The sequence below is a fragment of the Rhinoraja longicauda genome, chromosome 5, assembly GCF_053455715.1.
Source record: "Rhinoraja longicauda isolate Sanriku21f chromosome 5, sRhiLon1.1, whole genome shotgun sequence".
NCBI classification, from domain to species: Eukaryota; Metazoa; Chordata; class Chondrichthyes; order Rajiformes; family Arhynchobatidae; genus Rhinoraja; species Rhinoraja longicauda.
This window is the reverse complement of record NC_135957.1, coordinates 20962283-20971009: the sequence shown is the minus strand read 5'-3', so window position 1 is coordinate 20971009 and position 8727 is coordinate 20962283. Positions and strand designations below refer to the sequence as shown.

The window sequence follows — 8727 nt, the reverse complement described above, 5'->3', positions numbered from 1 at the left end:
TAATCATTAAAGAAAAATGAAAACACCTAAAAGCATTAAAAACATCAGAGTGATGAACAATAATGTAATTTACCTAATAGTTACCTCTCCCCCTTGCAGCCAGTCTTTCCAATGAAAGGAATGGTCTACCAGTTCGGTACTAAGCCTACCCTGTGTATGTTCAGTGGGCAGATTCTCCAGTGTACATGCTGGGGAACGAAAGGAAATGCAGGCCCAGCCTGTTGTCTGCAGGGCAATTCTGGTGGATAGTCAGAACATTCTCTTTTGGTGATGAAAGATCAACCAGAAACGTTAATTCCGACTCTCTCTCCACAGATGCTGCTTGACCTGCTGAGTATTTCCAAGATCGCTTCTGCTTTTATCTCAGCTCATCAGCATGGGCAGTATTTTGTTTATTTTTAATTATGTTAATGGATATTCATGGCCACAGAAGGCCAAGTCAACGGATATTTTTTTCGGTGGAGATTGATAGGTTCTTGATTAGTACGGGTGTTTCATGGGTTACGTGGAGAAGGCAGGAGAAAGGGGTTGAGAGGGAAAGATAGATCAGCCATGATTGAATGGCGAAGTAGACTTGATGGGCCGAATGGTCCAATTCTGCTCCTATGACTTATGATGTTGGTTTGGGGATTAATATTGGCCCAGAAATTGAGTGCAAAGCCTCCTGGATTCCTTGAAGAGCAGATGGTGGCTGGGCTAATGTCTCGTCGGAAACAAAGCGCTCAGATGATGCAGCTCTCCCTTAGTTCTGGAGTAACGATCCCTTAACGATGAACTCTGGCCTCGGTACAGAGACTTTGAAAGCTGCTTCTACTCTGCTTGGTGTGAATGGAGGTGAAGGTCCCTGTGTTACAGGGCAGTGATTGGAGAGAGCAGGATTAAGAATTAGTCAATAGGATTAACAAGGTCTTCAGCAAGGCTGGCTCCGTCCTGGGGGTGGAGTTGGGCTCACTGGAGATGGTCTTGGAGGGGAGGATGCTCCTCAAACTGCAGAGCATCTTGGACTATACAGCTCACCCCCTCCATGACACACTGGTCAACCTGAGGAGTACCTTCAGCAACAGGCTGGTTTCACCAAGATGCAGTACACAACGCCACAGGAGATCCATTTTCCCTGTGGCTATCAAACCGTTCAACTCCTCCTCCTTCTGTCATGGGGTAGACTGACTCCCCTCCCCCCCCCCCCCCCCCCCAATCCTTTCCATTGGTCACTTTAATTTCATGTTTCATGTATTTTGTGTTTTATGACTCTTGGCAGATCAATTTCCCTCCTGGAATAAATAAAGTTCTATCGTATCATATTGCATTAGAACAGACAACATCCACCGTACAAGTGGGAGATTTTAAGAACAGGAAGGCAAACACTGTCTGAAGACCATGTCAGAATTACTTAGAACCACAGAATTCAGGCCTATTACTGGGAATAAAAATAAGGGTTTCACGCACTTCAATTCTGTTCAGTGATCGCAAGAGTAATTAATTTATTTTCAATACAAAACAAACCTTATGGACAAAGTCTAAACAGCTGTACATGCGAGAGATTGTGATAACAGTGCGTGGTGGCTTAATGCTTTCATAGAGAGTTCCTCACGTATTATTTTAATGAAGATGTCAACCTGTTTATTTCAATTGGATTAATGCTTCTGTTGGAAGAGAGAAAAACATCAACCATTAAGCCTTCTTCTGTTATCAGCGACTGTAGTTTCCTGTTTTGTATTGTTAAGATTTTGGGTCATCGACAGTGAACTGTTCTGCGTCTGAAAGAAGGGAAAAGCAAGTTAGCCTTGAGATGAGGCCGGCTGGCCGCCCGTACGAATCCCACCAGTGATCTCGCCCCTCGTGTAACGTTAGAAAGGTGGAAATAATTGCTTTAAAGTTGTTACCTCCAACACTCCAAGCAGTTAGGGCGGCACAGTGGTGCAGCGGCAGTGTTGCTGCCTTACAACATCAGAGACCTGGGTTCGATCCTGACTACGGGTGCTTGTCTGTATGGAGTTTTACTTTCTTCCCGTGATCTCCGGGAAGCTCCGGTTTCCTTCCACACTCCAAAGACGTACGAGTTTGTAGGCTAAGGGGCTTGGTATGAATGTAAACTGTCCCTAGTGTGTGTAGGATAGTGTTAGTCTACCAGGAATCGCTGGTCGGCGCGGACTCGATGGGCCCAGAGCCTGTATCTCTAAACCAAATAAACTAAACCGTTCCGAGCCTGCCTCCAGGTTTTTAAGGGGCTTGTGAGCTGGACGTTGCTTATTTAAAAGCACACTTGGCTTCACGCCAAACAGTCCTGGGTTCAAGTCCTATTCCAGAGACCGTAACCCAGGATATCACCTCCCTCCAGAGCTGCACTGGGGCAATGTTGGACTATCAGAAATCATCCATTGTGTAAGACATTCAATGATTCCATGATACTTTATTGTCACATGTACCGAGCGAGGTACAGTGAAATGCTTTGTTTTGCATGCAACCCGGTAAAATCATGTAGCAGTCCTCACCTGGGCAGTACACAAGTGTTGCCATGTTTTGGTGCCGGCAAAGTTACAAAAGTTTACCGAGCAGTCCTATCTACCGGCTGCTGCTGCACATGGGAGCAACACCCCCACCCCCTGCCTCCCCACCACATCCACCATCGTTCTCCCCCTCCCTGTCGGGTGAATCTCATTATTGAATAAAGGTCCTGGGTGCTCTCTCAAATGCCTGCTGGACAGTCATCACTTTATACTTTAGATTTTAGCGATTGCAGCGCAGAAACAGGCCCTTCAGCCCACTGATTCTGCTCACCCAGCGCTCACCCCGTACACGACTGCATCCATTGTAGTGTACTGTACTTCTTCACCCACCACTGTGTAACAGGAGTCACTTTTCTGGTGTGTCATTCCAAGTCCCACGATTGCTGCTTTAAACCAGCAATGCTCTTCCTCCCAGCAGGAAGGAACAAAGATGGCTCAAAACACACGTCCAACAGCCTGAGATCAGGTTCAGCCATTACCATCTTGACCATAAGCAAAGTCAATCAGAAAAACTAAAACAATTAGCCGCTCACTGCTGTCTATGTAACCTGGCCGTCTGTGATGTTGATCCTGACGCTACAATATTTCATGAAAGGCTTTTACATTCTTGCTCTTTTCCAAGAGTGTCTTAGTTACCCTTGCCTGTGGATTCGGCTGTTGTGTGTGATTATATAGTTGTGTTTCCCACAAGGGATTCTATGCTCTAACTTACCATTATATAATTGGCCTGTTTTCTTTTCTGGATACCTTTTGTCCATATTCCTCTCCTGCAGCTTTTCCCCTTCTCTTCTCCAATTACAGGCAAAGATCAGTCATGAAAGGTGAGAAACAGCGTTAATTTGCCAGCAAAGTGATTTCATTGAATTGACCATATTACAGTTACTAGCTAGAAACTGAGGAAAACTGAAGACCTCGGTGTTGAATACTCTTCCTCTCAGCTTCACAAATGTTCAGAAGAGCAAGAGACGAAGCACTGAACAAATTGAATGAGATTTATTTCCAAGATGGGGAAGGAAATAATCTGAGCCCTACCAATTTCCACAAGCGAGTCATCTGTTCAAAGTAAGGTGTAGGAAGGAACTGCAGATGGTGGTTTAAACTGAAGATAGACACAAAATGTTGGAGTAACTCAGCGGGACAGGCAACATCTCTGGCGGGAAGGAATGGGTGGCGATTTGGGTCGAGACCCTTCTTCAGAAACGTCACCCATTCCTTCTGTTCACAGTAAGGAATGGGTTTAATACAGAAAACTGGACAGTGACCTGTAGAAGTCTTGAAGCTTCTGAAAGTGTTTGATGGGGTGAATGGCAGGGAAGCTGTTTCACGGAGGGGCACTCCAAAATTGACCAGCATTAGAAAACTCAAGAAAAAAATACACCCAGAGAAAGGGTTAAAATGGCTGACAGCATCACTAAGATGCAGCTGAGGTCCAAATGTACACAGGATTTAAGAAAAAGCTGGATAAATAGGCAGAAGAATAAAGCACATGGTTGTGTCAACAGGGTTCTATGTTGAGTGTTGGGAAGAGGCACATTCATTGGCATGAGCTAAATTGAACTTTATCTGTGCTGTAATCTCACTATAAAATGTTCCACCCACTTGTAGTATTCCTTCTTTTTCCTTCTTCTCATCGCAGTGGTAGAGTTGCGGCCTTAAAGTGCCAGAGACCCGGGTTCCAGCCTGGCTGGGGGGTTGGACATGTTAGAGGCAGGAAACATGTTCCCAATGTTGGGGGAGTCCAGAACCAGGGGCCACAGTTTAAGAATAAGGGGTAGGCCATTTAGAACAGAGATGAGGAAAAACTTTTTTAGTCAGAGAGTTGTGAATCTGTGGAATTCTCTGCCTCAGAGGGCAGTGGAGGCCAATTCTCTGAATACATTCAAGAGAGAGCTGGATAGAGCTCTTAAGGATAGCGGAGTCAGGGGGTATGGGGAGAAAGCAGGAACGGGGTACTGATTGAGAATGATCAGCCATGATCACATTGAATGGCGGTGCTGGCTCGAAGGGCCGAATGGCCTACTCCTGCACCTATTGTCTATTGTCTATTGACTGATTGGTTGACTACGGAGTTTGTACCTTCTCCCCGTGACCTGAGTGGGTTTTCTCCGGAATCTCCACCTTCCTCTCACACTCCAAAATCGTGCAGGTTTGTAGGTTAATTGTCTTGGTATTATTGTAAATTGTCCCAAGTGTGTGCAGGATCGTGTAAGTTTGCAGGAATCATTGGTCAGCACGGACTCACTTGATGGGCCGAAGTTTATCTCTAAACTAAACCAAATTAAAATAATGTGTTGTTAAAATGTTTCATTACTCTGTGTACAAATTATTCTCAAGTTTCCAACAATCCTATGATCCGCATGCTTTGAAGATATCTCATTAACTGTAAAGTGTTTCAGAATGGATAGGGTGAATGCACAAAGCCTTTTACCCAGAGTAGGTGAATCGAAAACCAGAGGATACAGGTTTTAGGTGAGAGGGGAATGACTTTTTAGACTTTAGGAATACAGCATGGAAACAGGCCCTTCACCCTGAGTCCACGCAGACCAGTGTACACTGCACACTAGGGACAATTGACAATTTTTACTGAAGCCAATTAACGTACAAACCTGTATGCCTTTGGGGTGTGAGAGGAAACCAGAACACCCAGAGAAAACGTACAAACTCCATTCCGTCAGCACCCGTGGTCAAGATCGAACCCGGGTCTCTGGAGCTGTAAGGCAATAACTCTACCGCTGTCAATTTACTTGGAATCTGAGGGGCAATCATTTCACACTAAGGGTGGTGGGTATATGGAATGAGCTGCCAGCAGAGGTATTGAGACGGATACTAACACGACATTTATAAGACATTAGGACAGGTACATGGATAGGATAGGTTTAGAAGCATATGGGCCAAACTCAAGGCAGGTGGGACGTATAGATGGGCATCTTGGTCGGTGTGGGCAAGTTGGGCCGTAGGACCTGTTTCCATGCTGTGTAACTCGATGACACCTTAACATACTGACATGAAAAAGCCCTTCTGGGCTTCACTGGCACCTGGCACAACACTGAAGTCCCACTCTTGATGCCGGTCATTGCTCATGAGATCCCTGCACTCTTCTACTCCTGTCTTCTACTCCTGGTCTCCGACTGCCTCAATTTGCGGAACATCTCAGCCCCCCCTCAGTCCGATCCAGCTGCCGATCACTTGCTCGACTCTCATCAGATTGTTGTTCATGGGCTTCTTTGAAGATTTCTGAAGCTCTGACAATCTATGTTGCATTGCAGGAGATCCCTCCAAGAACTGCGGAGGAGTTATGTGTGGTAATAATGGCTGACACTGAGGTAGAGCATAATACTGGGTAGCTTACAACCCAATGGTAAGAAGATTGAATTCTCCATCGTTTGGTAACCTCCACAAAACACCCTCCCTACCCTTTCTCCCCTATAACTCCCCCCCCCTCCCCATTTATTTCCATCACCCCCTCCCCTGAGTCCTGGCTGACCTTGCATCTATCTCTCCTCTCCCCTCTCTCTCCACCCTTATTCCTAAACAATTTGCACCTTGTCACTCCTCCAACGACACATGCCCAACTCTCTGATCCTTTTAGCTCCCGCCTTGTGTGTGTTCTTCTCTGGCCTTTTGTTTGACCATCTGCATATCGGAACCTCCCCCCCGGCCCTCGTTAGTTGTCACCTATGTCCTGCCATGATTTGTCCTGCCCCTCCACTCTTCTAGCTTTCTTTCCCTTCACCCCTGCAAGAAGGGTAGGAAGAGGAAGGAGATTGGACTTTTTTGCCTTCCATCACAGTGAGGAATGTGGGGAACCCGCTGTGGTGGATGTTTACGTTAACTTTAAGTAGTTGTGTGTCTTGTTGCTTTTTTTCGTATGGCTGTATGGTAATGAATTGGTACATGTAACAATAAAAGACCGGTGAAACCTTTGAAGAAAGGCCTCGACCTAAAACGTCACCAATCCACGTTCTCCAGAGATGCTGCCTGACCCACTGAGTTACTCCAGCATTGTGTGTCTACTTGAGCCTAATACTTGGTCCTGGTTAATCAAGTCAAGCAGGGTGACACCAAGTGGGCATACCACAGGTTCACGGACTGATGTCACTGTTCCAATGATCTGTTCCTCATTTAATTGGCGGCCACTCAATAAACTCACCATCCGCTTCCTCTGATACCGCTGTGACCAGTCTGGATCAGAGAAGTTTGATGGAATCTGCTGCGTGGTGTGTCAGGCCGAGGGGCTACTGAGCCCGAGTCATCACCTTGCAAAGAGCCTACAAGCAAACAAAAGGACAATCAGTTGGAACACATTCACCTTCAGCAGGCAGAATGACAGAGAGTGTTTTTGCATGGTGCAAATAAGAACAGAAAATACTGTAGACACTTAGCACCTGTAGACTATCTGACAAAGACTCTTTGACCTGAAGCATTAACTCTGCTTCCATCATTTCCACAGAGGGTGCCTGACCTGCTGAATGTTTCCAGCGTTTTTTGTCCTTATGTGAGACTTCCAGCATCTGCAGTATTTTGCGTTTCAATTATTTTGTGCGATACAGATAATAATAATAATAATAATAATAATAATAATAATAATAATAATAAGTACTTTATTCGTCCCACAACAGGAAAATTTGTTGGGTTACAGCAGCAAAGTGGATAGCAAAAAAAAGCATTCATTAAAAAATTAAAGTAGTGGTAATTGTCTTTATTTACTGGTCTGCTGGGAGCAGTGCTGATTGTGCAGTCTGACGGCAGCAGGAAGGAAGGACCTTCGATATCTCTCCTTCACACACTTGGGGTGAAGAAGTCTTACCCCTGTGTAGAAAGAGTAAGAAAATAACTGCAGATGGTGGTACAAATCCAAGGTATTTATTCACAAAATGCTGGAGTAACTCAGCAGGTCAGGCAGCATCTCAGGAGAGAAGGAATGGGTGACGTTTCGGGTCTCGACCAGACAAGGTGGACGGTGAGAACCTTTTTCTCCAGGGAAGAGATGTCAAAGACCTGAGGGCGTATCTTTAAGGTGAGAGGGGCAAAGTTTAAAGGAGGTGTGTGGGGCATGTTTCTTTGCACGGAGTGGAGGGTGCCTGGATCATGGTGTCTGGAGTGGGGATGGAAGCAGATATGATAGTGGCATTGAAGAGGTTTACAGAGAAGCACATGAATAGGGGATGGAGGGGTAAGGATCACATGCAGGCAGTGTTAATTAGTTTCACTTGGCATCATGTTCAGCACAGACATCGTGGGCCGAAGGGCCTGTCCCCGTGCTGTGCTGTACTATGTTCTATCTATTATCATCACTCTTTTAACCAGCAAGAGAGAAAACTCAGCATCCACTGCATAAAATAAGCAAGTGCCCTGATGTTTAAACGGGTAATTCCTAAAGCTTACACTCCCCGGCAAGAAAGTGAACTCTTTAGCTGCGCGGGGAGTGAGATGTGTGAGAGTAAGATTTCTTTAAGCCTCTTCCAAATTCGGGGAGTGGGACTGCCGTGTCTGCTGTTAACCTTGAACGCGGGAAGCACTGGGAAAATTGATAATGTACGGCTGCGGTGGGAGTGCACTGCTTCATAAGCATCGCAATTTTGTTTTGAGTATGGCTCAGTTGCTTTGCTGTTAATCAATAATTAATGGCATGCTCAAAGGTCCTGCACATCAAGAAATGTGGCTGTTATAGTCAGCTGCATAACTACCCTGATGTGAGGGAGGGACAGAGGCTGTGCACTGCACACATATTCCCATAATGCTGCTCGTGCTACCTTGCCCAGCACCCGGCGATGGATTGTGCCTGACTTCAACAGCGCTCTCAGTGCACCAGGGCCCCACTGCTCTGTATTAAAACCCCTTTGAAGTCATCCGGAAATGTCACCAGCATCTGCTGCTCAGCACAACAGCCATGCTGCTGCGAAGGATGTGCCAGGGAGAAGCTAATGCTCCGTCTCATCAGGATTCCCCAGTTAGCATTTGATATCCTTAATCAAGACTGTGAAGATCTGAAGCATCTTTGCGCGTAATGCGGACCTCAGTGCGAAGAGACAGACAGGGTGATGAGCACGAAGACTCATTCTGGAAGACAATGCAGCTGAAGTATCTTTAAGCAATTTTAATCAAAACCTCTCTCACTTGGGACAGTTTATAATCTCTCTCAACCTGATGATATATTACTAAACTCTGCCGTCATAATGCTCCACGGCAACGAGTTACAAAGCTGCAATCTAGCTGAAGT

General features: G+C 45.8%; 1 protein-coding gene across 3 annotated transcripts in view; it reads right to left on the bottom strand.

Moving 5' to 3' along the window:
* Nucleotides 1-1514: 1514 nt before the first annotated feature.
* khdrbs2 (KH domain containing, RNA binding, signal transduction associated 2) overlaps nt 1515-8727 on the bottom strand; it is a 337966-nt gene continuing 330753 nt past the window's right edge. The window contains exons 13-15 of one of the 3 annotated variants that reach the window (XR_013547249.1): nt 6658-6775; nt 3220-3296; nt 1515-1757 (exon numbers count right to left, since the gene is read on the bottom strand). The gene's annotated coding sequence lies outside the window, so the exon portion shown is untranslated. The remainder of the gene's footprint in view (nt 1758-3219; nt 3297-6657; nt 6776-8727) is intronic. The other 2 variants (XR_013547247.1, XR_013547248.1) reach the window with 2 other exon arrangements.